Genomic DNA, 15434 nt, shown 5'->3' with positions numbered 1-15434 from the left:
ATGTTTCTGCAAGTTTGGTCAACCCCATGTAAGTTATGGGGCAGTTACAGTACACTTTTCAAAACGTGTTTTTCAGCCCGAAATAAACGCGTTTTTTCAGACAACTGAATCCCTATGTAACTGCAAAGCTCAGAAGAGCCCACACACTCAGCTCTTTACCCCAGGGTGCAGAAAGTGTAAAAACATGTTTTTCAGCAGAAATAAACATGTTTCTGCAAGTTTGGTCAACCCCATGTAAGTTATGGGGCAGTTACAGTACACTTTTCAAAACGTGTTTTTCAGCCCGAAATAAACGCGTTTTTTCAGACAACTGAATCCCTATGTAACTGCAAAGCTCAGAAGAGCCCACACACTCTGTTCTTAACCCCAGTGTGCAGAAAGTGTCAAAACGTGTTTTTCAGCAGAAATAAACATGTTTCTGCAAGTTTGGTCAACCCCATGTAAGTTATGGGGCAGTTACAGTACTCTTTTCAAAACGTGTTTTTCAGCCCGAAATAAACGCGTTTTTTCAGACAACTGAATCCCTATGTAACTGCAAGGCTCAGAAGAGCCCACACACTCTGCTCTTAACCCCAGTGTGCAGAAAGTGTCAAAACATGTTTTTCAGCAGAAATAAACATGTTTCTGCAAGTTTGGTCAACCCCATGTAAGTTATGGGGCAGTAAAAGCACTTTTTTCAAAACGTGTTTTTCAGCCCGAAATAAACGCGTTTTTTCAGCCAACTGAATCCCTATGTAACTGCAAGGCTCAGAAGAGCCCACACACTCTGCTCTTAACCCCAGTGTGCAGAAAGTGTCAAAACGTGTTTTTCAGCAGAAATAAACATGTTTCTGCAAGTTTGGTCAACCCCATGTAAGTTATGGGGCAGTTACAGTACACTTTTCAAAACGTGTTTTTCAGCCCGAAATAAACGCGTTTTTTCAGACAACTGAATCCCTATGTAACTGCAAAGCTCAGAAGAGCCCACACACTCAGCTCTTTACCCCAGGGTGCAGAAAGTGTAAAAACATGTTTTTCAGCAGAAATAAACATGTTTCTGCAAGTTTGGTCAACCCCATGTAAGTTATGGGGCAGTTACAGTACACTTTTCAAAACGTGTTTTTCAGCCCGAAATAAACGCGTTTTTTCAGACAACTGAATCCCTATGTAACTGCAAAGCTCAGAAGAGCCCACACACTCTGTTCTTAACCCCAGTGTGCAGAAAGTGTCAAAACGTGTTTTTCAGCAGAAATAAACATGTTTCTGCAAGTTTGGTCAACCCCATGTAAGTTATGGGGCAGTTACAGTACTCTTTTCAAAACGTGTTTTTCAGCCCGAAATAAACGCGTTTTTTCAGACAACTGAATCCCTATGTAACTGCAAGGCTCAGAAGAGCCCACACACTCTGCTCTTAACCCCAGTGTGCAGAAAGTGTCAAAACATGTTTTTCAGCAGAAATAAACATGTTTCTGCAAGTTTGGTCAACCCCATGTAAGTTATGGGGCAGTAAAAGCACTTTTTTCAAAACGTGTTTTTCAGCCCGAAATAAACGCGTTTTTTCAGCCAACTGAATCCCTATGTAACTGCAAGGCTCAGAAGAGCCCACACACTCTGCTCTTAACCCCAGTGTGCAGAAAGTGTCAAAACGTGTTTTTCAGCAGAAATAAACATGTTTCTGCAAGTTTGGTCAACCCCATGTAAGTTATGGGGCAGTTACAGTACACTTTTCAAAACGTGTTTTTCAGCCCGAAATAAACGCGTTTTTTCAGACAACTGAATCCCTATGTAACTGCAAAGCTCAGAAGAGCCCACACACTCAGCTCTTAACCCCAGTGTGCAGAAAGTGTAAAAACATGTTTTTCAGCAGAAATAAACATGTTTCTGCAAGTTTGGTCAACCCCATGTAAGTTATGGGGCAGTTACAGTACACTTTTCAAAACGTGTTTTTCAGCCCGAAATAAACGCGTTTTTTCAGACAACTGAATCCCTATGTAACTGCAAAGCTCAGAAGAGCCCACACACTCTGCTCTTAACCCCAGTGTGCAGAAAGTGTCAAAACGTGTTTTTCAGCAGAAATAAACATGTTTCTGCAAGTTTGGTCAACCCCATGTAAGTTATGGGGCAGTTACAGTACACATTTCAAAACGTGTTTTTCAGCCCGAAATAAACGCGTTTTTTCAGACAACTGAATCCCTATGTAACTGCAAAGCTCAGAAGAGCCCAAACACTCAGCTCTTAACCCCCGTGTGCAGAAAGTGTCAAAACATGTTTTTTAGCAGAAATAAACATGTTTCCGCAAGTTTGGTCAACCCCATGTAAGTTATGGGGCAGTAACAGCACTTTTTTCAAAACGTGTTTTTCAGCCCGAAATAAACGCGTTTTTTCAGACAACTGAATCCCTATGTAACTACAAGGCTCAGAAGAGCCCACACACTCTGCTCTTAACCCCAGTGTGCAGAAAGTGTCAAAACATGTTTTTCAGCAGAAATAAACATGTTTCTGCAAGTTTGGTCAACCCCATGTAAGTTATGGCGCAGTAAAAGCACTTTTTTCAAAACGTGTTTTTCAGCCCGAAATAAACGCGTTTTTTCAGCCAACTGAATCCCTATGTAACTGCAAGGCTCAGAAGAGCCCACACACTCTGCTCTTAACCCCAGTGTGCAGAAAGTGTCAAAACGTGTTTTTCAGCAGAAATAAACATGTTTCTGCAAGTTTGGTCAACCCCATGTAAGTTATGGGGCAGTTACAGTACACTTTTCAAAACGTGTTTTTCAGCCCGAAATAAACGCGTTTTTTCAGACAACTGAATCCCTATGTAACTGCAAAGCTCAGAAGAGCCCACACACTCAGCTCTTAACCCCAGTGTGCAGAAAGTGTAAAAACATGTTTTTCAGCAGAAATAAACATGTTTCTGCAAGTTTGGTCAACCCCATGTAAGTTATGGGGCAGTTACAGTACACTTTTCAAAACGTGTTTTTCAGCCCGAAATAAACGCGTTTTTTCAGACAACTGAATCCCTATGTAACTGCAAAGCTCAGAAGAGCCCACACACTCAGCTCTTAACCCCAGTGTGCAGAAAGTGTCAAAACATGTTTTTCAGCAGAAATAAACATGTTTCTGCAAGTTTGGTCAACCCCATATAAGTTATGGGGCAGTTACAGTACTCTTTTCAAAACGTGTTTTTCAGCCCGAAATAAACGCGTTTTTTCAGACAACTGAATCCCTATGTAACTGCAAGGCTCAGAAGAGCCCACACACTCTGCTCTTAACCCCAGTGTGCAGAAAGTGTCAAAACATGTTTTTCAGCAGAAATAAACATGTTTCTGCAAGTTTGGTCAACCCCATGTAAGTTATGGGGCAGTAAAAGCACTTTTTTCAAAACGTGTTTTTCAGCCCGAAATAAACGCGTTTTTTCAGCCAACTGAATCCCTATGTAACTGCAAGGCTCAGAAGAGCCCACACACTCTGCTCTTAACCCCAGTGTGCAGAAAGTGTCAAAACGTGTTTTTCAGCAGAAATAAACATGTTTCTGCAAGTTTGGTCAACCCCATGTAAGTTATGGGGCAGTTACAGTACACTTTTCAAAACGTGTTTTTCAGCCCGAAATAAACGCGTTTTTTCAGACAACTGAATCCCTATGTAACTGCAAAGCTCAGAAGAGCCCACACACTCAGCTCTTTACCCCAGGGTGCAGAAAGTGTAAAAACATGTTTTTCAGCAGAAATAAACATGTTTCTGCAAGTTTGGTCAACCCCATGTAAGTTATGGGGCAGTTACAGTACACTTTTCAAAACGTGTTTTTCAGCCCGAAATAAACGCGTTTTTTCAGACAACTGAATCCCTATGTAACTGCAAAGCTCAGAAGAGCCCACACACTCTGTTCTTAACCCCAGTGTGCAGAAAGTGTCAAAACGTGTTTTTCAGCAGAAATAAACATGTTTCTGCAAGTTTGGTCAACCCCATGTAAGTTATGGGGCAGTTACAGTACTCTTTTCAAAACGTGTTTTTCAGCCCGAAATAAACGCGTTTTTTCAGACAACTGAATCCCTATGTAACTGCAAGGCTCAGAAGAGCCCACACACTCTGCTCTTAACCCCAGTGTGCAGAAAGTGTCAAAACATGTTTTTCAGCAGAAATAAACATGTTTCTGCAAGTTTGGTCAACCCCATGTAAGTTATGGGGCAGTAAAAGCACTTTTTTCAAAACGTGTTTTTCAGCCCGAAATAAACGCGTTTTTTCAGCCAACTGAATCCCTATGTAACTGCAAGGCTCAGAAGAGCCCACACACTCTGCTCTTAACCCCAGTGTGCAGAAAGTGTCAAAACGTGTTTTTCAGCAGAAATAAACATGTTTCTGCAAGTTTGGTCAACCCCATGTAAGTTATGGGGCAGTTACAGTACACTTTTCAAAACGTGTTTTTCAGCCCGAAATAAACGCGTTTTTTCAGACAACTGAATCCCTATGTAACTGCAAAGCTCAGAAGAGCCCACACACTCAGCTCTTAACCCCAGTGTGCAGAAAGTGTAAAAACATGTTTTTCAGCAGAAATAAACATGTTTCTGCAAGTTTGGTCAACCCCATGTAAGTTATGGGGCAGTTACAGTACACTTTTCAAAACGTGTTTTTCAGCCCGAAATAAACGCGTTTTTTCAGACAACTGAATCCCTATGTAACTGCAAAGCTCAGAAGAGCCCACACACTCTGCTCTTAACCCCAGTGTGCAGAAAGTGTCAAAACGTGTTTTTCAGCAGAAATAAACATGTTTCTGCAAGTTTGGTCAACCCCATGTAAGTTATGGGGCAGTTACAGTACACATTTCAAAACGTGTTTTTCAGCCCGAAATAAACGCGTTTTTTCAGACAACTGAATCCCTATGTAACTGCAAAGCTCAGAAGAGCCCAAACACTCAGCTCTTAACCCCCGTGTGCAGAAAGTGTCAAAACATGTTTTTTAGCAGAAATAAACATGTTTCCGCAAGTTTGGTCAACCCCATGTAAGTTATGGGGCAGTAACAGCACTTTTTTCAAAACGTGTTTTTCAGCCCGAAATAAACGCGTTTTTTCAGACAACTGAATCCCTATGTAACTACAAGGCTCAGAAGAGCCCACACACTCTGCTCTTAACCCCAGTGTGCAGAAAGTGTCAAAACATGTTTTTCAGCAGAAATAAACATGTTTCTGCAAGTTTGGTCAACCCCATGTAAGTTATGGCGCAGTAAAAGCACTTTTTTCAAAACGTGTTTTTCAGCCCGAAATAAACGCGTTTTTTCAGCCAACTGAATCCCTATGTAACTGCAAGGCTCAGAAGAGCCCACACACTCTGCTCTTAACCCCAGTGTGCAGAAAGTGTCAAAACGTGTTTTTCAGCAGAAATAAACATGTTTCTGCAAGTTTGGTCAACCCCATGTAAGTTATGGGGCAGTTACAGTACACTTTTCAAAACGTGTTTTTCAGCCCGAAATAAACGCGTTTTTTCAGACAACTGAATCCCTATGTAACTGCAAAGCTCAGAAGAGCCCACACACTCAGCTCTTAACCCCAGTGTGCAGAAAGTGTAAAAACATGTTTTTCAGCAGAAATAAACATGTTTCTGCAAGTTTGGTCAACCCCATGTAAGTTATGGGGCAGTTACAGTACACTTTTCAAAACGTGTTTTTCAGCCCGAAATAAACGCGTTTTTTCAGACAACTGAATCCCTATGTAACTGCAAAGCTCAGAAGAGCCCACACACTCTGCTCTTAACCCCAGTGTGCAGAAAGTGTCAAAACGTGTTTTTCAGCAGAAATAAACATGTTTCTGCAAGTTTGGTCAACCCCATGTAAGTTATGGGGCAGTTACAGTACACTTTTCAAAACGTGTTTTTCAGCCCGAAATAAACGCGTTTTTTCAGACAACTGAATCCCTATGTAACTGCAAAGCTCAGAAGAGCCCAAACACTCAGCTCTTAACCCCAGTGTGCAGAAAGTGTCAAAACATGTTTTTTAGCAGAAATAAACATGTTTCCGCAAGTTTGGTCAACCCCATGTAAGTTATGGGGCAGTAACAGCACTTTTTTCAAAACGTGTTTTTCAGCCCGAAATAAACGCGTTTTTTCAGACAACTGAATCCCTATGTAACTACAAGGCTCAGAAGAGCCCACACACTCTGCTCTTAACCCCAGTGTGCAGAAAGTGTCAAAACGTGTTTTTCAGCAGAAATAAACATGTTTCTGCAAGTTTGGTCAACCCCATGTAAGTTATGGGGCAGTTACAGTACACTTTTCAAAACGTGTTTTTCAGCCCGAAATAAACGCGTTTTTTCAGACAACTGAATCCCTATGTAACTGCAAAGCTCAGAAGAGCCCACACACTCAGCTCTTAACCCCAGTGTGCAGAAAGTGTCAAAACATGTTTTTCAGCAGAAATAAACATGTTTCTGCAAGTTTGGTCAACCCCATGTAAGTTATGGGGCAGTTATAGTACACTTTTCAAAACGTGTTTTTCAGCCCGAAATAAACGCGTTTTTTCAGACAACTGAATCCCTATGTAACTGCAAGGCTCAGAAGAGCCCACACACTCTGCTCTTAACCCCAGTGTGCAGAAAGTGTCAAAACATGTTTTTCAGCAGAAATAAACATGTTTCTGCAAGTTTGGTCAACCCCATGTAAGTTATGGGGCAGTAACAGCACTTTTTTTCAAAACGTGTTTTTCAGCCCGAAATAAACGCGTTTTTTCAGCCAACTGAATCCCTATGTAACTGCAAAGCTCAGAAGAGCCCACACACTCAGCTCTTAACCCCAGTGTGCAGAAAGTGTAAAAACATGTTTTTCAGCAGAAATAAACATGTTTCTGCAAGTTTGGTCAACCCCATGTAAGTTATGGGGCAGTTACAGTACACTTTTCAAAACGTGTTTTTCAGCCCGAAATAAACGCGTTTTTTCAGACAACTGAATCCCTATGTAACTGCAAAGCTCAGAAGAGCCCACACACTCAGCTCTTAACCCCAGTGTGCAGAAAGTGTCAAAACATGTTTTTCAGCAGAAATAAACATGTTTCTGCAAGTTTGGTCAACCCCATGTAAGTTATGGGGCAGTTACAGTACACTTTTCAAAACGTGTTTTTCAGCCCGAAATAAACGCGTTTTTTCAGACAACTGAATCCCTATGTAACTGCAAAGCTCAGAAGAGCCCACACACTCAGCTCTTAACCCCAGTGTGCAGAAAGTGTCAAAACATGTTTTTCAGCAGAAATAAACATGTTTCTGCAAGTTTGGTCAACCCCATGTAAGTTATGGGGCAGTTACAGTACTCTTTTCAAAACGTGTTTTTCAGCCCGAAATAAACGCGTTTTTTCAGACAACTGAATCCCTATGTAACTGCAAGGCTCAGAAGAGCCCACACACTCTGCTCTTAACCCCAGTGTGCAGAAAGTGTCAAAACATGTTTTTCAGCAGAAATAAACATGTTTCTGCAAGTTTGGTCAACCCCATGTAAGTTATGGGGCAGTAAAAGCACTTTTTTCAAAACGTGTTTTTCAGCCCGAAATAAACGCGTTTTTTCAGCCAACTGAATCCCTATGTAACTGCAAGGCTCAGAAGAGCCCACACACTCTGCTCTTAACCCCAGTGTGCAGAAAGTGTCAAAACGTGTTTTTCAGCAGAAATAAACATGTTTCTGCAAGTTTGGTCAACCCCATGTAAGTTATGGGGCAGTTACAGTACACTTTTCAAAACGTGTTTTTCAGCCCGAAATAAACGCGTTTTTTCAGACAACTGAATCCCTATGTAACTGCAAAGCTCAGAAGAGCCCACACACTCAGCTCTTTACCCCAGTGTGCAGAAAGTGTAAAAACATGTTTTTCAGCAGAAATAAACATGTTTCTGCAAGTTTGGTCAACCCCATGTAAGTTATGGGGCAGTTACAGTACACTTTTCAAAACGTGTTTTTCAGCCCGAAATAAACGCGTTTTTTCAGACAACTGAATCCCTATGTAACTGCAAAGCTCAGAAGAGCCCACACACTCTGCTCTTAACCCCAGTGTGCAGAAAGTGTCAAAACGTGTTTTTCAGCAGAAATAAACATGTTTCTGCAAGTTTGGTCAACCCCATGTAAGTTATGGGGCAGTTACAGTACACTTTTCAAAACGTGTTTTTCAGCCCGAAATAAACGCGTTTTTTCAGACAACTGAATCCCTATGTAACTGCAAAGCTCAGAAGAGCCCAAACACTCAGCTCTTAACCCCCGTGTGCAGAAAGTGTCAAAACATGTTTTTTAGCAGAAATAAACATGTTTCCGCAAGTTTGGTCAACCCCATGTAAGTTATGGGGCAGTAACAGCACTTTTTTCAAAACGTGTTTTTCAGCCCGAAATAAACGCGTTTTTTCAGACAACTGAATCCCTATGTAACTACAAGGCTCAGAAGAGCCCACACACTCTGCTCTTAACCCCAGTGTGCAGAAAGTGTCAAAACGTGTTTTTCAGCAGAAATAAACATGTTTCTGCAAGTTTGGTCAACCCCATGTAAGTTATGGGGCAGTTACAGTACACTTTTCAAAACGTGTTTTTCAGCCCGAAATAAACGCGTTTTTTCAGACAACTGAATCCCTATGTAACTGCAAAGCTCAGAAGAGCCCACACACTCAGCTCTTAACCCCAGTGTGCAGAAAGTGTCAAAACATGTTTTTCAGCAGAAATAAACATGTTTCTGCAAGTTTGGTCAACCCCATGTAAGTTATGGGGCAGTTATAGTACACTTTTCAAAACGTGTTTTTCAGCCCGAAATAAACGCGTTTTTTCAGACAACTGAATCCCTATGTAACTGCAAGGCTCAGAAGAGCCCACACACTCTGCTCTTAACCCCAGTGTGCAGAAAGTGTCAAAACATGTTTTTCAGCAGAAATAAACATGTTTCTGCAAGTTTGGTCAACCCCATGTAAGTTATGGGGCAGTAACAGCACTTTTTTCAAAACGTGTTTTTCAGCCCGAAATAAAAGCGTTTTTTCAGCCAACTGAATCCCTATGTAACTGCAAAGCTCAGAAGAGCCCACACACTCAGCTCTTAACCCCAGTGTGCAGAAAGTGTCAAAACATGTTTTTCAGCAGAAATAAACATGTTTCTGCAAGTTTGGTCAACCCCATGTAAGTTATGGGGCAGTTATAGTACACTTTTCAAAACGTGTTTTTCAGCCCGAAATAAACACGTTTTTTCAGACAACTGAATCCCTATGTAACTGCAAGGCTCAGAAGAGCCCACACACTCTGCTCTTAATCCCAGTGTGCAGAAAGTGTCAAAACATGTTTTTCAGCAGAAATAAACATGTTTCTGCAAGTTTGGTCAACCCCATGTAAGTTATGGGGCAGTAACAGCACTTTTTTCAAAACGTGTTTTTCAGCCCGAAATAAACGCGTTTTTTCAGACAACTGAATCCCTATGTAACTGCAAAGCTCAGAAGAGCCCACACACTCAGCTCTTAACCCCAGTGTGCAGAAAGTGTCAAAACATGTTTTTCAGCAGAAATAAACATGTTTCTGCAAGTTTGGTCAACCCCATGTAAGTTATGGGGCAGTTACAGTACTCTTTTCAAAACGTGTTTTTCAGCCCGAAATAAACGCGTTTTTTCAGACAACTGAATCCCTATGTAACTGCAAGGCTCAGAAGAGCCCACACACTCTGCTCTTAACCCCAGTGTGCAGAAAGTGTCAAAACATGTTTTTCAGCAGAAATAAACATGTTTCTGCAAGTTTGGTCAACCCCATGTAAGTTATGGGGCAGTAACAGCACTTTTTTCAAAACGTGTTTTTCAGCCCGAAATAAACGCGTTTTTTCAGACAACTGAATCCCTATGTAACTGCAAGGCTCAGAAGAGCCCACACACTCTGCTCTTAACCCCAGTGTGCAGAAAGTGTCAAAACATGTTTTTCAGCAGAAATAAACATGTTTCTGCAAGTTTGGTCAACCCCATGTAAGTTATGGGGCAGTAAAAGCACTTTTTTCAAAACGTGTTTTTCAGCCCGAAATAAACGCGTTTTTTCAGCCAACTGAATCCCTATGTAACTGCAAGGCTCAGAAGAGCCCACACACTCTGCTCTTAACCCCAGTGTGCAGAAAGTGTCAAAACGTGTTTTTCAGCAGAAATAAACATGTTTCTGCAAGTTTGGTCAACCCCATGTAAGTTATGGGGCAGTTACAGTACACTTTTCAAAACGTGTTTTTCAGCCCGAAATAAACGCGTTTTTTCAGACAACTGAATCCCTCTGTAACTGCAAAGCTCAGAAGAGCCCACACACTCAGCTCTTAACCCCAGTGTGCAGAAAGTGTCAAAACATGTTTTTCAGCAGAAATAAACATGTTTCTGCAAGTTTGGTCAACCCCATGTAAGTTATGGGGCAGTAAAAGCACTTTTTTCAAAACGTGTTTTTCAGCCCGAAATAAACGCGTTTTTTCAGACAACTGAATCCCTATGTAACTGCAAAGCTCAGAAGAGCCCACACACTCAGCTCTTAACCCCAGTGTGCAGAAAGTGTCAAAACATGTTTTTCAGCAGAAATAAACATGTTTCTGCAAGTTTGGTCAACCCCATGTAAGTTATGGGGCAGTTACAGTACACTTTTCAAAACGTGTTTTTCAGCCCGAAATAAACGCGTTTTTTCAGACAACTGAATCCCTATGTAACTGCAAAGCTCAGAAGAGCCCACACACTCAGCTCTTAACCCCAGTGTGCAGAAAGTGTCAAAACATGTTTTTCAGCAGAAATAAACATGTTTCTGCAAGTTTGGTCAACCCCATGTAAGTTATGGGGCAGTTACAGTACTCTTTTCAAAACGTGTTTTTCAGCCCGAAATAAACGCGTTTTTTCAGACAACTGAATCCCTATGTAACTGCAAGGCTCAGAAGAGCCCACACACTCTGCTCTTAACCCCAGTGTGCAGAAAGTGTCAAAACATGTTTTTCAGCAGAAATAAACATGTTTCTGCAAGTTTGGTCAACCCCATGTAAGTTATGGGGCAGTAAAAGCACTTTTTTCAAAACGTGTTTTTCAGCCCGAAATAAACGCGTTTTTTCAGCCAACTGAATCCCTATGTAACTGCAAGGCTCAGAAGAGCCCACACACTCTGCTCTTAACCCCAGTGTGCAGAAAGTGTCAAAACGTGTTTTTCAGCAGAAATAAACATGTTTCTGCAAGTTTGGTCAACCCCATGTAAGTTATGGGGCAGTTACAGTACACTTTTCAAAACGTGTTTTTCAGCCCGAAATAAACGCGTTTTTTCAGACAACTGAATCCCTATGTAACTGCAAAGCTCAGAAGAGCCCACACACTCAGCTCTTTACCCCAGTGTGCAGAAAGTGTAAAAACATGTTTTTCAGCAGAAATAAACATGTTTCTGCAAGTTTGGTCAACCCCATGTAAGTTATGGGGCAGTTACAGTACACTTTTCAAAACGTGTTTTTCAGCCCGAAATAAACGCGTTTTTTCAGACAACTGAATCCCTATGTAACTGCAAAGCTCAGAAGAGCCCACACACTCTGTTCTTAACCCCAGTGTGCAGAAAGTGTCAAAACGTGTTTTTCAGCAGAAATAAACATGTTTCTGCAAGTTTGGTCAACCCCATGTAAGTTATGGGGCAGTTACAGTACTCTTTTCAAAACGTGTTTTTCAGCCCGAAATAAACGCGTTTTTTCAGACAACTGAATCCCTATGTAACTGCAAGGCTCAGAAGAGCCCACACACTCTGCTCTTAACCCCAGTGTGCAGAAAGTGTCAAAACATGTTTTTCAGCAGAAATAAACATGTTTCTGCAAGTTTGGTCAACCCCATGTAAGTTATGGGGCAGTAAAAGCACTTTTTTCAAAACGTGTTTTTCAGCCCGAAATAAACGCGTTTTTTCAGCCAACTGAATCCCTATGTAACTGCAAGGCTCAGAAGAGCCCACACACTCTGCTCTTAACCCCAGTGTGCAGAAAGTGTCAAAACGTGTTTTTCAGCAGAAATAAACATGTTTCTGCAAGTTTGGTCAACCCCATGTAAGTTATGGGGCAGTTACAGTACACTTTTCAAAACGTGTTTTTCAGCCCGAAATAAACGCGTTTTTTCAGACAACTGAATCCCTATGTAACTGCAAAGCTCAGAAGAGCCCACACACTCAGCTCTTAACCCCAGTGTGCAGAAAGTGTAAAAACATGTTTTTCAGCAGAAATAAACATGTTTCTGCAAGTTTGGTCAACCCCATGTAAGTTATGGGGCAGTTACAGTACACTTTTCAAAACGTGTTTTTCAGCCCGAAATAAACGCGTTTTTTCAGACAACTGAATCCCTATGTAACTGCAAAGCTCAGAAGAGCCCACACACTCTGCTCTTAACCCCAGTGTGCAGAAAGTGTCAAAACGTGTTTTTCAGCAGAAATAAACATGTTTCTGCAAGTTTGGTCAACCCCATGTAAGTTATGGGGCAGTTACAGTACACTTTTCAAAACGTGTTTTTCAGCCCGAAATAAACGCGTTTTTTCAGACAACTGAATCCCTATGTAACTGCAAAGCTCAGAAGAGCCCAAACACTCAGCTCTTAACCCCCGTGTGCAGAAAGTGTCAAAACATGTTTTTTAGCAGAAATAAACATGTTTCCGCAAGTTTGGTCAACCCCATGTAAGTTATGGGGCAGTAACAGCACTTTTTTCAAAACGTGTTTTTCAGCCCGAAATAAACGCGTTTTTTCAGACAACTGAATCCCTATGTAACTACAAGGCTCAGAAGAGCCCACACACTCTGCTCTTAACCCCAGTGTGCAGAAAGTGTCAAAACATGTTTTTCAGCAGAAATAAACATGTTTCTGCAAGTTTGGTCAACCCCATGTAAGTTATGGCGCAGTAAAAGCACTTTTTTCAAAACGTGTTTTTCAGCCCGAAATAAACGCGTTTTTTCAGCCAACTGAATCCCTATGTAACTGCAAGGCTCAGAAGAGCCCACACACTCTGCTCTTAACCCCAGTGTGCAGAAAGTGTCAAAACGTGTTTTTCAGCAGAAATAAACATGTTTCTGCAAGTTTGGTCAACCCCATGTAAGTTATGGGGCAGTTACAGTACACTTTTCAAAACGTGTTTTTCAGCCCGAAATAAACGCGTTTTTTCAGACAACTGAATCCCTATGTAACTGCAAAGCTCAGAAGAGCCCACACACTCAGCTCTTAACCCCAGTGTGCAGAAAGTGTAAAAACATGTTTTTCAGCAGAAATAAACATGTTTCTGCAAGTTTGGTCAACCCCATGTAAGTTATGGGGCAGTTACAGTACACTTTTCAAAACGTGTTTTTCAGCCCGAAATAAACGCGTTTTTTCAGACAACTGAATCCCTATGTAACTGCAAAGCTCAGAAGAGCCCACACACTCTGCTCTTAACCCCAGTGTGCAGAAAGTGTCAAAACGTGTTTTTCAGCAGAAATAAACATGTTTCTGCAAGTTTGGTCAACCCCATGTAAGTTATGGGGCAGTTACAGTACACTTTTCAAAACGTGTTTTTCAGCCCGAAATAAACGCGTTTTTTCAGACAACTGAATCCCTATGTAACTGCAAAGCTCAGAAGAGCCCAAACACTCAGCTCTTAACCCCAGTGTGCAGAAAGTGTCAAAACATGTTTTTTAGCAGAAATAAACATGTTTCCGCAAGTTTGGTCAACCCCATGTAAGTTATGGGGCAGTAACAGCACTTTTTTCAAAACGTGTTTTTCAGCCCGAAATAAACGCGTTTTTTCAGACAACTGAATCCCTATGTAACTACAAGGCTCAGAAGAGCCCACACACTCTGCTCTTAACCCCAGTGTGCAGAAAGTGTCAAAACGTGTTTTTCAGCAGAAATAAACATGTTTCTGCAAGTTTGGTCAACCCCATGTAAGTTATGGGGCAGTTACAGTACACTTTTCAAAACGTGTTTTTCAGCCCGAAATAAACGCGTTTTTTCAGACAACTGAATCCCTATGTAACTGCAAAGCTCAGAAGAGCCCACACACTCAGCTCTTAACCCCAGTGTGCAGAAAGTGTAAAAACATGTTTTTCAGCAGAAATAAACATGTTTCTGCAAGTTTGGTCAACCCCATGTAAGTTATGGGGCAGTTATAGTACACTTTTCAAAACGTGTTTTTCAGCCCGAAATAAACGCGTTTTTTCAGACAACTGAATCCCTATGTAACTGCAAGGCTCAGAAGAGCCCACACACTCTGCTCTTAACCCCAGTGTGCAGAAAGTGTCAAAACATGTTTTTCAGCAGAAATAAACATGTTTCTGCAAGTTTGGTCAACCCCATGTAAGTTATGGGGCAGTAACAGCACTTTTTTTCAAAACGTGTTTTTCAGCCCGAAATAAACGCGTTTTTTCAGCCAACTGAATCCCTATGTAACTGCAAAGCTCAGAAGAGCCCACACACTCAGCTCTTAACCCCAGTGTGCAGAAAGTGTAAAAACATGTTTTTCAGCAGAAATAAACATGTTTCTGCAAGTTTGGTCAACCCCATGTAAGTTATGGGGCAGTTACAGTACACTTTTCAAAACGTGTTTTTCAGCCCGAAATAAACGCGTTTTTTCAGACAACTGAATCCCTATGTAACTGCAAAGCTCAGAAGAGCCCACACACTCAGCTCTTAACCCCAGTGTGCAGAAAGTGTCAAAACATGTTTTTCAGCAGAAATAAACATGTTTCTGCAAGTTTGGTCAACCCCATGTAAGTTATGGGGCAGTAAAAGCACTTTTTTCAAAACGTGTTTTTCAGCCCGAAATAAACGCGTTTTTTCAGCCAACTGAATCCCTATGTAACTGCAAGGCTCAGAAGAGCCCACACACTCTGCTCTTAACCCCAGTGTGCAGAAAGTGTCAAAACGTGTTTTTCAGCAGAAATAAACATGTTTCTGCAAGTTTGGTCAACCCCATGTAAGTTATGGGGCAGTTACAGTACACTTTTCAAAACGTGTTTTTCAGCCCGAAATAAACGCGTTTTTTCAGACAACTGAATCCCTATGTAACTGCAAAGCTCAGAAGAGCCCACACACTCAGCTCTTAACCCCAGTGTGCAGAAAGTGTAAAAACATGTTTTTCAGTAGAAATAAACATGTTTCTGCAAGTTTGGTCAACCCCATGTAAGTTATGGGGCAGTTACAGTACACTTTTCAAAACGTGTTTTTCAGCCCGAAATAAACGCGTTTTTTCAGACAACTGAATCCCTATGTAACTGCAAAGCTCAGAAGAGCCCACACACTCTGCTCTTAACCCCAGTGTGCAGAAAGTGTCAAAACGTGTTTTTCAGCAGAAATAAACATGTTTCTGCAAGTTTGGTCAACCCCATGTAAGTTATGGGGCAGTTACAGTACACTTTTCAAAACGTGTTTTTCAGCCCGAAATAAACGCGTTTTTTCAGACAACTGAATCCCTATGTAACTGCAAAGCTCAGAAGAGCCCAAACACTCAGCTCTTAACCCCCGTGTGCAGAAAGTGTCAAAACATGT

This window comes from Lepisosteus platostomus, chromosome 17, assembly GCF_059453375.1.
Source record: "Lepisosteus platostomus isolate fLepPlt1 chromosome 17, fLepPlt1.hap1, whole genome shotgun sequence".
In the NCBI taxonomy this organism is placed as follows: Eukaryota; Metazoa; Chordata; class Actinopteri; order Semionotiformes; family Lepisosteidae; genus Lepisosteus; species Lepisosteus platostomus.
Note: the sequence above shows the minus strand (reverse complement) of the source record.